Source organism: Dermacentor albipictus, chromosome 3, assembly GCF_038994185.2.
Source record: "Dermacentor albipictus isolate Rhodes 1998 colony chromosome 3, USDA_Dalb.pri_finalv2, whole genome shotgun sequence".
Classification (NCBI taxonomy): domain Eukaryota; kingdom Metazoa; phylum Arthropoda; class Arachnida; order Ixodida; family Ixodidae; genus Dermacentor; species Dermacentor albipictus.
Genome location: NC_091823.1, coordinates 110180880 through 110197931, shown reverse-complemented (window position 1 = coordinate 110197931; position 17052 = coordinate 110180880). Strand labels below are relative to the sequence as shown.

Here is a 17052-nt window from a genome sequence, read left to right as displayed (position 1 = left end):
GTAGCCACATCACAAATACAGCAATTTTTTTTAAATGGCTTGTTAGAGATACCACCTTTCTACTTCTTCAGCTGTTACTTAAACATGCAGACAAAACTTGCTCAGCAAATCACAATACAAATGTAGCTAACAGTGTGCTAATAACCTTCTTACTCATAGCAGCTTATAGACTTAAAAGCACGTGCAATTGAAGAATTGTAGCCAATCATTAGCCAAGACTAAAGGACAATGGAAAATAAAACAATGCATATTATTCTGTTCTAACACTTGCATTTAAAGAAATTCTAATGCTATACCTTTCATAGATGGTCGGAGTAAGGGTGCTATTGCTGTGAACTACTCTATCCTGGTATAACACAAATTGAGGTTGCAACAAAGCATAAAGCAAATGTGTTCAGCGTCGGCTTCTCACGCTCCAGGGACACGTCGTCGCCGTTGATGTTGAAATTGTACGCAGTGACGATGTCCGAGGCGTCAAAGTGTTTCGCGCACACACGTGTATACTTCGATTCGAAATTAAAACCGCCACTTTCCTGCCGCGGTATGGCCCGCTTCCATTTCTCGCGCTGCTCCTTGTTATTAGGTAAACAGAACAACGACACCTTTTCGGTCGTGCCCTTGTAGCCGGAACGGCACCCAGGCACGCAACACGTGTTCGGCATCGTTGTCCCACCCCACCACTTCAACCAAACAGCCCAACACTCGAAAAATAGCATAGCACATGCACAGAACGCACCCGAAAAGTCAGCTCGCCACGCACTGCGCACGCATTTCGGTACGCGAACGATGCCCTCCGTGGCACAGTGGCGCCGCGTCGCGGCACCTTTGGGCAGCATATGAACCTCTCCCATAGCGTGACGGCGGAGTTTCGTGACCAGAAAAACATGGAAGGACTCTGATATAACTAATGGATACCCAAGGGATGAGACGTATACACTTTTGGATAGAATCAAACGGTTCCGCAACAAATTGGGGACCTGAGTTTTTGCATACGCGGAACAAAAATGCACGGAACCCTAACAATAGACAGCTTCGCTGTAGAAAGGAGATAAAGGCCGCAGAGTTAGCGTTGCTGACGTGGACGAGCAGCAGGGCAGACGCATTTCCAGCTGTGCCATGGAGACAGGAAGCGGCAGCTTCGAGGGTCACCGACTGGACAGGATTGAGCTGACCGCTGACAGTTCCAGTTCTTCAGCCCCGACGACGTCGCCGTGGCAGTGCTCCACGGCCTGGGACCAGCCCCATGGACGCTGCCGTGACCGGCCCACTGTCACGTGCCACGGAGACAATCGCTTGGCCACGTCAGTGGCACAAGGCCCCACTGGCCCAGACTGGATCCTATGCCACGAGGGTCTGGGAAGAGGACTACGACCCCTTCGCTCGCAACGGAGGTGGACGCCCACGCCGCGCCAGAACCACACAGGCCAACGTCATATGCCATGTTGGGCCGAAATCCGACACGGGTGGTGACGGTCAGAACGATTGATTTCTCGTGACTCCTTGTTGCTTTTTTATTCGAACGGAAGAACAATAAATAGCCGAGGGTCAGTTAGTTATTTATGCATATGTCTAGTTTCATGAATTTCTCTTATGTGTATAGGATTTATGGTGCGGGAGCTTACTTCGCTCTTTATTTGTTTTGTATTAGAGTTGTTTCTCGGGATAAATGTGTTTTTAACGTATTTGCATTTTGTGTCTGTCCTTTTCCGCAACGCTGAAATTCAAGACACCTACCATAGCGGATAGCGGAGAAGGGGCAATCCTTTACGTCATGAAACACGGTGACCATTCACATCCATACTTGCGCGGAAGATCCTTCAGAACTAGTTACTGCACGAACGAGCAGCGTGGCCAGGTCACACCAACAGCTTCTGGCAGTCTCGATGCTTTCCAGACCACATTATGGTTCGAAATCATAACTGTGGAGTGGGGTCGAATGGTATCCGCACCTTCAGCGTTACCACGCTAATGTTATTTACGTGGTAGGTAATTCGCGAGTCCTCAACAAACAATATGCATCAGACCACGGTGCCGCTATCGTCGAGATTGTTCAACCGGAAGTCATCGCTGCCGCTGCGCTGGTGATTGTGGAGGTCATGCTTCAGCATTCGCGACGGGTTTCGCTGGAAACAGGTTGTGACACGAAGGTGAGCACAATGTCGTTAACCATTGCGGAAAACCCGGCGGCAAGCATAACGAAGGCGACGTGAAGACGTGACGCAACTACCGAGCTACAATTACGGTGCCATTTCCGGGTGCCGGTCGCGGGCAAGTGTAAGGTGAACTTCCTTGCTGCCGTTCACGTTGGCGGAGCCCGAAACTAATTTTTACGGATCCTTTAGTGCTCGCTCGACATGCAGTGTGCTCCGCGCCTAACGAGTTGCTTTTTTATATGTATATAGGCTTCACCAATCTTGAAGTAGACGCATTGTAAGCGCGTGTTTCTCATTTGGGCCGGGCAGAAAGTGGTTTAGAAAAAATGCCGTTTGTTCTCATCGTCTGCCCACTTGCTTTTTTCGTTGTTTCTTTTGCTCCCAACATATACATACCCAGGGTAACGTCAAGAGGAACGTTCAAACATGCCGCCTTTTCATTCCGGGATAGTCTATGTTGCAACTGCGAGAGTAGGAAATGGGGAATACGGATGTATAAGAAATGATGACACTTTGGGGCACTCGGGCGCCTTTATTTGCCTGCAATGAGCATCTAATCAGGACCGAACCCCACGCCTATTTACTTCAGCACAGTTTACCCTTCTCTCCGCGAAGCGTCGTCCGAGACAAACCGCAAAATTCTGCCTGGTTCAAACGTCGGTAGCGTGGCCGAGCGGTATAAGGCGCTGGTTTTAGACACCAGTCTCTTCGGGGGCGTGGGTTCGAATCCCACCGCTGCGAGCGACTGTTTTTAGATTGTTGAAAGACTGTTGTATTTAGAACCGTAACGCAGTGCGCGACACAGATAAAACTCGAGAATTATTTATGGAATAACCAACCAGCGGGTTCATACAGTTTTGGACCTCATTTTTAGGTTTTGGTGTAAGGTGAAGAAATTCAGGCGCATACACTCAGGGCACCCAACAAAGAAGAGACGATGCTGGGGCTGACGAACAACTGATTTTTCCTTCTTACAACGCACCTCGTTGTAACTCGAATACCACCGCTGCCAGAAACTTTTTGAAGTCGTTCAAATCGTGTTTTATTATGAATTGCACCGCCGTGCATGACACTGGTATACGGCTCTGGAATCATTTATGGAATAAACAGCTGGTTCACCGCTCTGTAGCTCATTCGATAGGTTTTGTTTCGAGGCAAACGAATTCAGCGCAAACACACACGACAACCAATAAAGATGAGACGATACTGGCGCCGACTGGCAACTGATTTTTTCTTCTCACAACGCATCTATATCCTTAACCACTTAACCATGCATGTCCACGCAATGCAAGCCATAGAAAGACGCATGTCACACCATAGCCAGTTACCGAAGACGTGTGCAGAAATAACTGTATTCGGCTGACTACATGGAGAAGTACTAATCACTGATACAGTCGTCTGCTTTTTCCTTTATGTGGAAGGCCTCCAAGGCCAACCTCTCGTGTTCATTCATGCTTCTGCCAAGAATAGACGTCTCATCAAATCGCGGTTTACAATTGCGGCAAGAATGAAGATGGGCAACAAGATGTGCCCCTTTGCCTGCATTATTATTCCCATTTTGCTCCCTCGTGTTCCCTAACTCCCTCATTCATACATCGCCCTGCCTGCCCAATATGAGTCTTTCCACATGAGCTGAGGGAAAGCATAAACCACACCGGTGGTACTTGGGATGTGGATGATTCCGTGCCTGACTTGGCGTCCTCGCTTGCTATCACCGCAAGTTCGGGACCACAGATTAGCCAGCTTGTCCGGCGCCGAAAACGCATTTTTGTGCTTGAATGCTTAAAACGACGTTTTGTTAAGAAAGTAACTGGAACTTCAATGCATTTCTCCTCAATGTTCGAGAATTAATATCTCGAAACTGGTGTCATCCTGAGAATTCGTTTCAAGTGGATCTGCCTTGAGTACCCCGCGGTTAGAATTTGTAAATTGCAATATGGGACATGAGATAATTAGTTGAAAAGTTAATGCGTGATTTTTCGTTAATCAGTCGATTATGCATGTGAACTATTGTTTTGCATGTCCGCCTCTTCTAGCAGACCAGCTCATCAACTACCATTGTGCTGTCTGCCACAGGCAACATTTCAAATTTTTTGAAAGTGTTCGCTGAAACACCCGGTGTATGCATGTACCAAACAATATAAGTCGGCCTTTCATATAAAATGGATTTCACAACAGCTTTGCATTTATATTTGCATAGAAGTGAGAAAATATTCGGTATACAATTTTTTAATTAAAGTTGATTTTTTCGTATTCTTTTTAATAGTCTTATTTAATTTGTTTCGAAAAAGTTTTTATTTAAACATGTCTTAAGAATTGTCATTTACTCGAAAAGAGAAGGACTATATACAAAGCAGACCCGTAGGGATTCATCAGAAAGGGAGCTTCTTCGTTGGATGCGAAGCCCAGTGGATGCGAAGCATCCACTGGGCTTAACCTTAGCGTATCCTTAGCGTTTGAAGGCATCTTGACCGCATACACGCCCGGCGCAAAGACGCTCGCGCGGTTGCGGGCACACATCACATGATGTGACGTCACGTGATGACGTCACACCAGCTGCAGATGGGGCCTCATATCGCGCCGTCGGACGTCGCCCGGCGGAGGCCTCCACGCTTCGGTTCGCGCCGTCGCGCGCGACGCGGCGGCGGCGCCACCATTGCTGCATCACGTGATATGTGACGTCACGCCAGGGTCAATGGTGGCCACCGCCGGGAGGCGACCGACGGCGCGATATGAGGCCCCATCTGCAGCCGGTGTGACGTCATCACGTGACGTCATGTCACGTGACCTACTTGAAGGTCACTTGAAGGTCAATGGTGGCCACCGCCGGGAGGCGACCGACGGCGCGATGTGAGGCCCCATCTGCAGCCTGTGTGACGTCATCACGTGACGACATGTCACGTGACCCCACTTCAGGGTCAATGGTGGCCACCGCCGGGCGTCGCGCGAAGGCCCGAAACCTACGTTAATATGCTTCGCATAAAAAAATTACCACATTACAGTGCAAAACTTGATGTGCTCCAGCAACGCTTGCACGCCGGCGTCGTGCAACGCCCAGCAACGCCTAGGAACGCTTTCATGCCGCACGTGTGACCGAAATGAACATGCCTGGCAAGATGTACCGTGCTCGCGCTTCTCCGCAGGTGTACGACAGCGCGCATGCGCAAGGAAACGTCCCGTGGCTATGCGTTGAGGTGAAGCGCTCGTTCAGGGCCAGGAGCGGCGTAAGGACGCATGAAGGTAGCTTCGGAGCTACCTTACGCTGAGGAAGAACCAAGGAAGCCTTCACCGAGGGCCCCCCAGTAAGGAAGCTTTTAGAGTGACATAAGGTGGCCTCACCACAATGAAGGCTTCCTTACTGAGGTAAGGAAGATTTTGTTCTTTGGCCCTACTTCTCGAAATACTTGGTTACGTCTATGATACGTAATGACATACATTTTCACGTGTCCTTCTCAACTCTACCTTAATCCACCTTGCTCTAATTGGTACGAACCATTATCCGTTTAAATTTATCTTGCTCTGATTCGCACCATCCTTAATCCACCCTAATTCACTTTAATACACCTTATTCCACGTTGTTCCGCCCAAATCCCCTTTCACTCACTTTCCTACACCGTAAGTGACCCTAATGTGACTAATAACTTTAATTCAATTTATTTCACCCTAATACCACTTAATTCACTTTAATTCCCCTTAACTTACATAAATAATCCATACTTACTACTTATTAACGTTGGCATACCATTTACTATTTTCTGTATTACTACGGACGTCATACAAGGCGCTGATGACGTCATACTAATTTTTGCTACCATCCGTTGTGGACAAAACGTCGGCTTTTCTTGCCTCTTGGGGCATACAGGTGTAATGCTTTAATATAATGTCATAATTCAAAAGAAAGGACGCTTCCTCGCTGAAGAAAGATGTCCGGCCGACGAGGACTAGCTTTTCTTCAATGACGAAGCTTTGTTTCCGTGAAAACTGCACGGGTTCGCTTTGTGTCTCAGTGCTTTATTCACGGGCAGACGACTGCATTCTGTTTCTTGTTTCGAGAGAGAGAGAGAGAGAGAGAGAGAGAGAAAATAATGCAGAGAAAGGCAGGGAGGTTAACCAGAGGTAGTTCCGGTTGGCTACCCTGCGCAGGGGGAAGGGTCAAGAGGGTTAAAAAGAGAAACATAGTAGCAGGGGGAGATAGAAAGGGAGACAAGCACGAACAAAGCGCGTACACTACAGAGCGGTAAGGGACGGCATTCTTAGAGTCTGTCGTGAAGCCCCGTAGACCGCAAGAACCTTACCAGCGCGAGTAAGGCCTTCAACGCGGATGTTCTTTCGGAGCATTGGCCTAAAGCTTTTAGTTCTGAAAGTGTACGATTGTCCAACTGGTCTAGTACACTGCACATCACTTGTCTCTCAGCACTGAAATTACTGTCACGTTGTAGCGGCGGTGAGCCCGGATAGGCAGGCAACACGCAAACCATGTGCTCAAACCACAATGATAGTGGCGAGGGTGTGTTCGCGTTTTATAAGTGCTTCATCGTAGCATCCAGAATAATCACCGATGCTCGCGTAGATTCGAGAATGCGCCAATATATTCGCGACACGCCCCATTTACCATTGAATGGGCGGCAACGTACGAAAAATTTCCTGATAATCTAGGCGCGTGTTGCACCCAGCGAAAGCTTGATAAGAGTGATATTCCGGTGAAAATGGACAGCGGTGGAAAAGTGAAACGCCCACGCGCGACAATGCGTTACAGCATCAGGCTCAAGTTCAAGCGTTTTTTTTTCTTTTTCTGTAAGTTCTGGCAACCTTAAGGTGGAAGCACCTGTCTGACACGCAGACTTCTCCGATGCACACAAGACAGGGCATGCCATACGTATCTTATCTGGCACATCTCAACTACGGGAAATATCCAACTGACGCTCCCGAGTGGTCTGCCGGAGCCTGCGAGATAACAAGCGCGTTTTCAGTGTGTGAAACGTCTGAGACACTTTGACAGGGGGTTGACACCTGGACGAGGTGCCACAAGGTGGCGCGCCCTGCCAGGTTTTTTTGTATGGATTTTCGTTCAATAATAAATTCAATAGCTACTCATTGTCGCTGTCGTTCCTTCGAGCAATTCATCAGTGTAAGTGAATGAATGAATGAATTCTGGGGTTTTACGTGCCAAAACCACGATTTGACTATGAGGCACGCCGTAATGGGGAGCTGTGGAGTAATTTTGACCACCTGGGGATTTTTAACGTGTCCGCAATGCACGGGGCATGGGCGTTCTTGCATTTCGCCCCCATCGAAATGTATCCCCCGTGGGTGGCAATTCAGACCCCGCCCTGAGTCTTAGTAATGCAACACCGTTGGCGCTAAGCCACCACGGGGATTGACGAGAGTAACCCAGCAGCTGCTGCTATTCTTGTGAAAATGTGATGATAATATTTACCCTGTTTCAAGATTACGGTCTACACTGGATCAAATGGAACGGAATACTGCTACTGCTGTCACTGCTCCCACTAACTAGTACTATATCTAGTACTGCTAACTACAATAAAAAATTACTGATTGCGATGACGGGAGCAAGCGCAAGTTTTGCCATCACCTTCGTGATCGTCATCACATTTTTCTTATTTTCTCATTCTGTGCTGTTTCCGAAACAAACAGCACAAAATAAAAACGAAGAAAAATGACTAACGACAAAAAGGGGGAAGGGGAAAACCAAAGAAAAAAATATAAAAGAAAAAGGCACAATGACAAAAATGAGCTAAGGGAAAATGACGGAATCGAGAAAAAGAAGCAGAAAAGAAAAATAAAAGCAGGAAGAACCACGAAAGCAAAACGAGAGGGAAGTGAAAAGCGGCGAAATTCCCGTTCACAGGATAACTTAAAGAGCGAAAATCGTCCTGTTGCCGGAAGAGACAATGCCGCTGTTCTTGGCGAATGTGGCTGCCATTTCGGTGTGCATTGTGTGAATGGTCGTTGACAAAGTAGCACGTGTTGTGTTCGGCTTAACGGCGACGCTAGTTTATGCGTTTTATTGGCCTAGCTGCCTTTAGACGCATTAAAGAGGCGGGCAGGGCGTGCAGCTGCTAAGGAAGTAGGTCGTGTATCGAGCCCGCTTTGGCGAAGGTCGATGTAACTCGCCACTGTGCAGACTCGTCGGTAGCGTGGCCGAGCGGTCTAAGGCGCTGGTTTAAGGCACCAGTCTCTTCGGGGGCGTGGGTTCGAATCCCACCGCTGCCAATATCTTTTTAAAGTTTGCTTTTAATCATATAAACATTCGGGGAGCTTTCTTTCCTGCTTTATCTAGCTTACGGTCGTTATACGACACTAAGACTTACAGGCATTCACTGTTTACTTATTGACGTTTTGCTTTATTACTCCACGTTAACTTATTATTACAACTAAATGCTGTTATCCTCAGCGAGAATACGGTCTGGAGAGGCGCCTATTTAAGTTAATTAAAATGGCATTCAGTTTCCTCTCCTCTTGTGAATCAAAACTATAACATATGATACACCCTACTCGTGACTTGGAAAGATATAGTATAATACTAAGGGAAACGAGGCGCTCGCAAGAACAGCATCGTCATTATAATCATCATCCCCCCCTACACCACCTACTTTTATGCGAACCTGTCGGTCAAAGTATTCTACCGTGTTACTTTCAATTACCGCTCACACATCCTATGCAGGCTTCAACTTTCCTAATCTTATCGCTACACCAGATATGATATTATTTGACATTACAATTTGGGCACGTGCGCCATAGAGCGAGTTCAGACCGATCTTCACGGCCCCGTCCTCTCATTTAGTCAGTGTACTCTATAACCACCTTTCATTGTCCCGATAATACCGCATTATTGTCCTGTTGCGCACATTTGTCAACGAAGTATGCCGGTTGGAATTTATATTCTTTACTTGCTTAGAAGTAGAGCAAATCATTAGGCTAATATGCAGTGTTGTGCAACTTAGTGCGTGAATGCGAGTGGAACGGCTCCCGCGTGATAGATCAACATTCAGTGAGCAGAAAGCCTAATCGTTGAACGGTTCACTAAAAGGAAGAAAAGCAGGTTTCACCGTATAAGCAAATTATGCTTCTGCGATACAAGCAATGTTTCGGAAACATATATTGCGCCACAACAACCAGAACAAGGTGACATACTTAAAGAGGCGTGACGTCACGCTGACGTATACCGGCGGACGAAGGGGTTCCGGAGCGAAACTTTAGAAGAAAAAAGAAAAAGAGAGAAAAAAAGGAAAATTTAGTTTTATCTATAGAGCTAACAATAAGCCTATTGACGTAAAATCAACAAACATAAATTTTCGAAACATATTCTGAAGAGTAGAAAATTTTGGGAGAGATGGTGGTGCATATTTGAGTACGGTGAAGCGTGATAGACGGGACAAAGTAAGGCGAGATGAACCGGACAAGCACGACTGACCGCTGCGAACGGTAATGACAAATTTTGCTGCAGCAGAACAATGCAAAAACAGATGCTTTAAAATAATGTTTGTCAGTCTAAACTGCTTTTCTTTTGTTTGCCTGGGTTGCCCCGCATGGTGTAGTGTTCGAATGAAATTATACAGGGTGTTCTTATAGCTTTACCAAATTTTAAATAGGTTTCCTATGGCAGATAGCAGAATTCTAACTCTTGATCCAAATTACTCCATGAGGAGGCCTTCTACGAGAAATCAAGATGTTCAATCAAATAATAACCCGTAATTAGGCTAATTCACTATTTAAATAATTAGAATAAGCTACATATATCCATCTACGAATTATAGCCGCTGAATTTGCACCGACGTATTCACTTGGAACGAATTCTCTGGACAGCGCCATTTACGAGATATTCATTTTCAGTGTCCGTCGACATGCAGTGGCGTTCCAGTTACTTACTGTTTCAATGCATTAAACATCGGTTTCTTGAAGAACAAAATAAACTTTACTGAAAGGAATGGTCCGGTAGTTTTTTTTGTGGTGGCCTCATGCGGCCGCTCGAAGTTGTTGGACTCGGGTGGCATTTTCGGCTTGCCGGACGTCCCAGAGCTGGTCTTCCAGCTCCGAACTTTTGAGATCCGCCTCGCAGCGGCGGCGACGCCGACGGAGAAGGTCCCCGGCGGCCATCGCAGCCGGGGCGGCGTCGGGAAGGAGCGAGTTCGAGGCTTCCTTTGCGCTGGTAACGGCCACGGTTATGGACGCGTCGCGAACGGCGGCGGTTTCAGTACCGTTGTTGCCGGCACATTCTTAGAGCATGTGTAGCAGCGTCTCTCTCTGACTACAAGCTTTACACGCTTCGGTTAGGTATAATTCTGGGTAACAATGGTGTAAGACGGCCTGGCTAGGGTATAGGTGTGTGTTTGCAGTAAGCGTAACATTACAGCCTCGTTCCTGTTTAGCTTATCGTGCGTTGGCGGGAATGTGCGTCTTTGGAGTCTGTATAGTGTTGGGTGAGGTCTCTGAACGTGGTCAGGTAATCGCCCCACGCCTATTGAGATTCCTGTTGCTGCTGCGTTTCTGTCGTGGCGTCCCGATCCGGCAAATCCGACACCCAGCTCTCGGGGGCGGAGGCGGCGTCCACGTAATATGCCGCGGCTCGGCTTGTGAAACATCCAGCTATACTCGTGACGTGCTCGTGACGTCTGCGGCACAAAGGATGTTCCACATCCGCCGCCAAGGTTTGTGAGTGGTGGCGCTGGCTAACATTCCCAAGGTCAGTTGTGGTAGTAAAAACATAAATACCCAAGGAAGCGGATGGGGAAACGGCACCGCGGTACCTCAGTTGGTAGAGCATTCGCATGCGCAATGCGAAGACGTGGGATCGTTTCGTAGCAGCGGCAAGTTGTTTTTTCGTCCACTTTCATTGGAATTCATTTATCATTTCATTAATTTAATTAGTAAGCACAATCAACTTCCGCTGTGTTGTCTTTGGTGTCTTTGTTGGCTTCTTATGATATCTTCTAATGCTGGCTTATTACAGTGCTCTCTTCAGCCATGATACATTTCAGCGTATACTGTATTACCTGCCGCACCCAAGCGCAATAACAGTAATTTCCCGACGTGACTGTACGAACCGATATGACATAAATTAATTCACACAACGAGATAAAACATAGTTCCGCAGCACGCGGTGGCAACACATTCAAGCATTAGTGCGTTGGCTCGCTCTAGTCAGGAGATGAAAGCCTCGACGCTGTCGAGGCGTGCCGCCTTTCTTCCTCGCGCGTCAAGACAATTCTACGCGTTGTAATTGACTACTGCAAATAAGCTCAACATGTATACGTTGGATCTGCAGGCTAGGGCAATCCACTGTAAACGCACACGCCGCTATGTGGTAAATAGCGGTCATGCAATGTCACACGACCTCGGCAGAAGCTCTGGGATTACTACGTAAATGTCTCCCAATATTTCAAAGGCCTCAAAGCATGGACACACGTTGATACAATGTCTTGCACTGAAAACAATCGCAGCTTTCTTTCTTTATTCTGACAATCCATACCGCTCAAAATCTCAAGAGCCACAAAGCTGCGCTTCAGGATCCTTGCAACACCTCAAGATGGCGCTTGCATCCGCCGCGACGAGGCTCGACGCAACCGGCTGCGTTTCTGCCAAATAGCTCGCCTTGGTGCATAGCGTTAGCCGCCAGCGTTTCGCGCTAAACATTACGGTTCCATAAGCTGGATTTGTCGGGATGCGTGAGAAGCATGTCAGGGATCTTTGAATGCCATTGCGTTCCACTCTTAAAGGCGAAGCTTAAGCGTCCTCTAAATTTTCTTGAGTCAGCAATGAAGACACTCCAGGCACATTTCTGCCGTCACAGTCGGCGGTGCCGTGACGTTACGTATGAGTGAACGCGTGTGAGGGGTGCCAACAAACGGCGGCTTAACCTCGCGTGCGATAGCGAAGAAGGCGGCCCGGATGAGTTCCCTCTCTGGTCGTACGCAAGTAAGGGTGGTCCGGCGAGGGTGGAGAGCGTTCTTCTTCGGCTGTTGCCAGACTGTCTCGATGTCCTCCTCGCCTGCCGCTCCGTACTGAGTGGAGACAACCGCGGCGTCTACTACGGCATTAGCCCCGCAAATCGCGGACGCCGTAGTATAGACGCCTTTGACGGACGCCATAGGGATGCATTGCCGGCGCTCGTGTGTCTGGAACGCCATCTGCGACGTGGCCAAAGTGCCCGCCCGCGCGGGCCTCACATTCAAAGCGATCTGCGATGTTTCCGAGTGCGCGTAATGCCGGTAGGTGCTTTCGACGTTTCGTTCGCTATAAACGAAACATTTCGTTCGCGTGAAGGTCAGTTCGCTAGCTGCTGTCGTGATTCCACATTCCATAATTTTGAGAGTTTCCGCGCTCATCAAGCGAGATGATATATTCATTCATATCTGTGCGCGCGTGACACCGTGCTGGTTAATCTAGTTAAAATACCTTGGCGGGCTAGTTGGTTTGAATTCATGATAGAATGTGTGAGCGTGATTAAACGAAAACGTATAAAGAAGCAGACACACAAAGACAGCACTGTATGTGTGTGTCTGTTTCTTTGTACGTCCTGGTTGAGTCACGTTTACATATTCTATCATTTTTAATTTAGTTCTTACATATTTATACCGCCGATAAAACTACCATCCTTACTTCATACAGCTTTCTACTAACTTGCTATCGCAATCGGTGCTTCGCCTTTCGGGTGGAACTGCGAATTTATTTGTTCACTTTTGTCTTGTGCAATGTGTAACCTCACGAGATGGTTACGTTTACGCGCCACAAATGGAACAGCTTTAGAAACGTCTTCTGAAGCCAGTATGAGAATTGCGCCTTTCTGCGGAATGTAAAAGCGCACGTTAGAAAGCAAGTGCGAGCAGCAGATTATTCCATTAATAATTTGGAAAGAAAAAGAATATCCGATTTGTTGCGTCTGCAGGAGAGGGTAGGTAACGTGAGTGTTTGTGTTAGCTCTATGAAGATGGAAAGCTTTTGACAGAATGAATGTTTAACTATAGATGTGAACCTTCTTTGCGAAGGATCGCGGTCTCGTCGGAAAAATTGATAAGTGGACGGTAAGTATGAATTAGGTGGTATTTCAGAGGTCTCTGTTAAGGCAGTGATGGAGAAAGAAGTTGAAATGACGTTGGAGAAAAAGTTCTTCACCTTTGTACGTAATCCACGAATATTCTAATAGAAAACTCTCACATCACTGATGCTCCTTTTCTTCTTGATGAAAATATTTCGGTATCATAGTATCGTAATGTTGAACTATGAAGGGCTTGTAGAAGGAAGGGCGCGGCCACAGTGAATCCCTTCAGACTCTGATACTCCTCATTAATAGACACATGAAATGATGCGAAGGAATCGTACTTAATTTTTAGTCGAATGCAACGGTTTAGAAAAAAAATACGGTTTGTTTTCATAGTCTGCCCACTTTCTTTTTTCGTAGTTTTCTTGCTGTCAACATGGACATACCCAGGGTAACGTCAACAGGAACGTTCAAACATCACGCCTCTTCATTCCGGATAAGTCTATGCCACAACTGCAAGAATAGGAAACGGGGAAAACGGATAGATAAGAGAGGATGAAATTGAGGGGCATTCGGGCGCCTTAATTTTCCCGCAACGAGCATCTACTCAACACCGAACGCCGCGCATATCTGGTTCTGCAAAGTTTACCCCTCTCTCCGCGGAGGGTCCTCCATGGCACACCGCAATATTCTGCGCCCCTTCGACGTCGGTAGCGTGGCCGAGCGGTCTAAGGCGCTGGTTTTAGGCACCAGTCTCTTCGGGGGCGTGGGTTCGAATCCCACCGCTGCCAGAATCTTTTTAAGATCATTCAAGCCGTGTTTTATTATAAATTGTAGCGCCGCGCACGACACTGATACGGCTCCGCAATTATTTATGTACTAACCAGCTGGTGCACTGTGCTGTAGTTCTTGAGCTGATTTGTAAAATCAGCGCAAATACACAGTACAACCCACTAATAGGAAACGATACAAGCTCTGACGCTGACTAACTGCTGTATTCTTATCCTTACCCGTTAAACATGGTTAGAATAGAGGGCTTTATTTGTTCCGTAGGGTGCTCATCGTTATTATGCAAAAAAAAAAAACAGAGACAATTGAGCATCTGTTTTTAGATTGCTGGGATGGGGTGTTTTCCTGGGACATCCTAAAGAGAACTTTGAAAAAAAAAAAAGAGTTGACATTATGTCCGCATGGAATCAGTTATCTCACGGTCGAAAACGACGATGGTGTGCCTTTTGATCTGGTTATGCTCCTGGGCCGGCGCAGTATAATGCGAGCTTGTACTGCTGTACGCAACGCAGATATCGATGTTAGACGAGTTCGCGAATATTTTTGCGAACCTGTGTCCCATTTTGTCGAAGTGCTGAAGGTGCAGACGTATGTACCACATTGGGCTCCAAGATTGGAAATGTTGTTGCACACGTCGGAATACTGATGACTTGTAGCAGAGTCCTTCCATTTCTTTCTGGTCACGAAACTGCCGCCTCAGTTTCATATAGAGCCAGCGCCCGCCGCAAGAGGCGCAACCGTGCATGAGAGGGCATGCGAACCCCGCTACCGCTGTGGTTGTGTGTGGGGCAGCCTCGGTATTCTAGCTTTCTCAACTTCCTCAACCGTCGCTTTAGTTTCACGTAACTGTTTTTAACATTGAATATGCTTAAATTACTGCCTGAGCGCGTCTTTTGCCATGATATGAGCGCCCGGGACGAACGGAAGCCGCTCATAACATGAACCTTGCGGCGGTCTCAGACAAAAAAAATTAAAAAATTAAAAAATCTGGGACTTTAAGAGCCAAAACCACGATACGATTATGAGGCATGCTGCAGTGGGGGACTGAGCATTAATTTTGACCACCTGGGATCCTTTAAAGTGCACCTGAATTTAAATAAACGTAAATAAACGTCTGAATGAGATTTAGGTATACGATTAATGCAAGACAAACTTCGCTACTAAATGTCTTTAAATGCACCTAAAGGTCTGCAAAGCGATGCCATTTCTGAATGAGATTTAGGTAGGAGTAATGCAAGACAAACTTCGCTACTAAATGTCTTTAAAATGCACCTGAATTTAAATAAACTGGTGTTTTGCCTTGCGCCCCCGTCGAAATGCGTCCGCTGTACTCGGCCAGCTGGTCTCGGTTCACATTTCTACATCATCGCCGTTCGCCTCAGCACTTTGGTGGTCTCCGCTTTTTAATATTTGCCTGAGATTGAACTCCGCGCACTCGCAACAAAGCGCCAGTGGTCCCACTTATCACCAGATGCAAACATACGGGCTCTTGCACCGCCGCTTACCAGTAAGTAAGCGCCAACTCCCCGTTGCGCATAGCGCGAGATTGTTCGCCGAGCACAGCTGTTCACTTTCTGTTTAACTGTGGCAGCGAAGAACTCTGACTGTGGGCAGTATCTTATAAGGAGATGAAAAGAATGAAATTGTTATTGCAAAGGGCAGCACCGTAGAATACTTAATGACAAATAAAAGGAATTTGAGCTGCTCCGTGCGCTTAAGATTTCTCTGCAAAGCGATGCCATTTCTGAATGAGATTTAGGTAGGATTAATGCAAGACAAACTTCGCTACTAAATGTCTTTGGTGCGGCCTTTAGCAACGGATTGAGGCGAACGTAAAGTGTTAGGACCTGCGCAGTTGAAACTAGCTGTATTGTAATTAGGCAATTGCCTTAGCAAACAGTCGTTTAGAAGCGTCAGTAAGCCCAGCACTTATTCACGCTGCTCGTGGTTTCGACGCAGAAGCGGCGAGACTAGGTATTTTGGTTCTTAATGCGCAACTAATTACAATATGTTAAAAACTTTATAATTCGCTTAATAAAAGAAATAGAACGTGTTGGTGCAAAAGCAACATACAAGCACGATCATTCATTTATCATTAAAATAAGCGGACAGAAATACAGACAGCACAGAGGCGTCCGTTCACGAATGGTCCACAATCACAATGCAAGAAGTTTGTTAAAAGCATGACACTGATATAATAAGCATAAAGAAATAACATCAAACGTGAGAGATATGCATTGGGGGGCAGGAAACAAACACGAGCAAACGAATGGCAATAAATACAGAATGCATAATCGATTGTTTCTATCAACAAGAAAGTCTAAAACATAAGCATTTCATAACACATGACAAAACAAATCTCAAACGAACACAAGTAGCCGCATCACAAATACAGCATTTTTTTTTAATTGGCTTGTTAGAGATACCACCATTCTACTTCTGCAGCTGTTACTTGCAACACGTGTTCAGCATCGTTGTCCCACCCCGCCACTTCAACTAAACAGCCCAGCACTCGACAAATTGCGCAGCACATGCACAAAACGCACCCGATCACTCAGCTCGCCTCGCACTGCGCACGTGTTTCGGTCCGCGAACGATGCCCTCTGTGGCACAGTGGCGCCGCGTCGCGGCACCTTTGGGCAGTATATGAACCTCTCCCATAGCGTGACGGTGGAGTTTCGTGACCAGAAAAACATGAAAGGACTCTGCTTGTAGTCAGAAAACAGCTGACCGTTGTCCGTGCTATGATCTTGTTATTGTGTTCTTTTGAGCGCGTGAACTCTGTGTCAAGCAAGTCAAAAAAGAAAAAAAAAACGAAACTTTGCGCGGCAGAGTGCTCTAAGGCGTTGGTGTTAGCAGTCTCTTAAGTGGCGTGGGTTTGAATCCCAGCGCTGCCAGCGACTTCTTTAGATCGTTCAAACGCTGTTTCATTTAGAATTGTAACGCCATGCACGACACTGATAAGGCTCTTGAATTGTTTATGGGACAACCAGCTGGTTCCCTGTTCTGTAGCTCTGGAGCTCATTTGTTCGCTTTTTCTAAGGTAAAAACAATTCAGCGCAAACACATAGAACAATCCACAAAGAAGAGACGAGACAAGCACTGGCGCTA

General features: G+C 46.8%; 3 non-coding genes across 3 annotated transcripts; all 3 read left to right on the top strand.

Moving 5' to 3' along the window:
• Positions 1 to 2812: 2812 nt before the first annotated feature.
• TRNAL-UAG (transfer RNA leucine (anticodon UAG)) lies at positions 2813 to 2894 on the top strand. The gene has a single exon. It is a non-coding gene; the product is annotated as a tRNA-Leu (tRNA).
• A 5411-nt stretch (positions 2895 to 8305) lies between these two features.
• TRNAL-AAG (transfer RNA leucine (anticodon AAG)) lies at positions 8306 to 8387 on the top strand. Its single transcript has one exon. It is a non-coding gene; the product is annotated as a tRNA-Leu (tRNA).
• Positions 8388 to 13861: 5474 nt separating this feature from the next.
• Positions 13862 to 13943, top strand: TRNAL-UAG (transfer RNA leucine (anticodon UAG)). The gene has a single exon. It is a non-coding gene; the product is annotated as a tRNA-Leu (tRNA).
• Positions 13944 to 17052: the final 3109 nt, after the last annotated feature.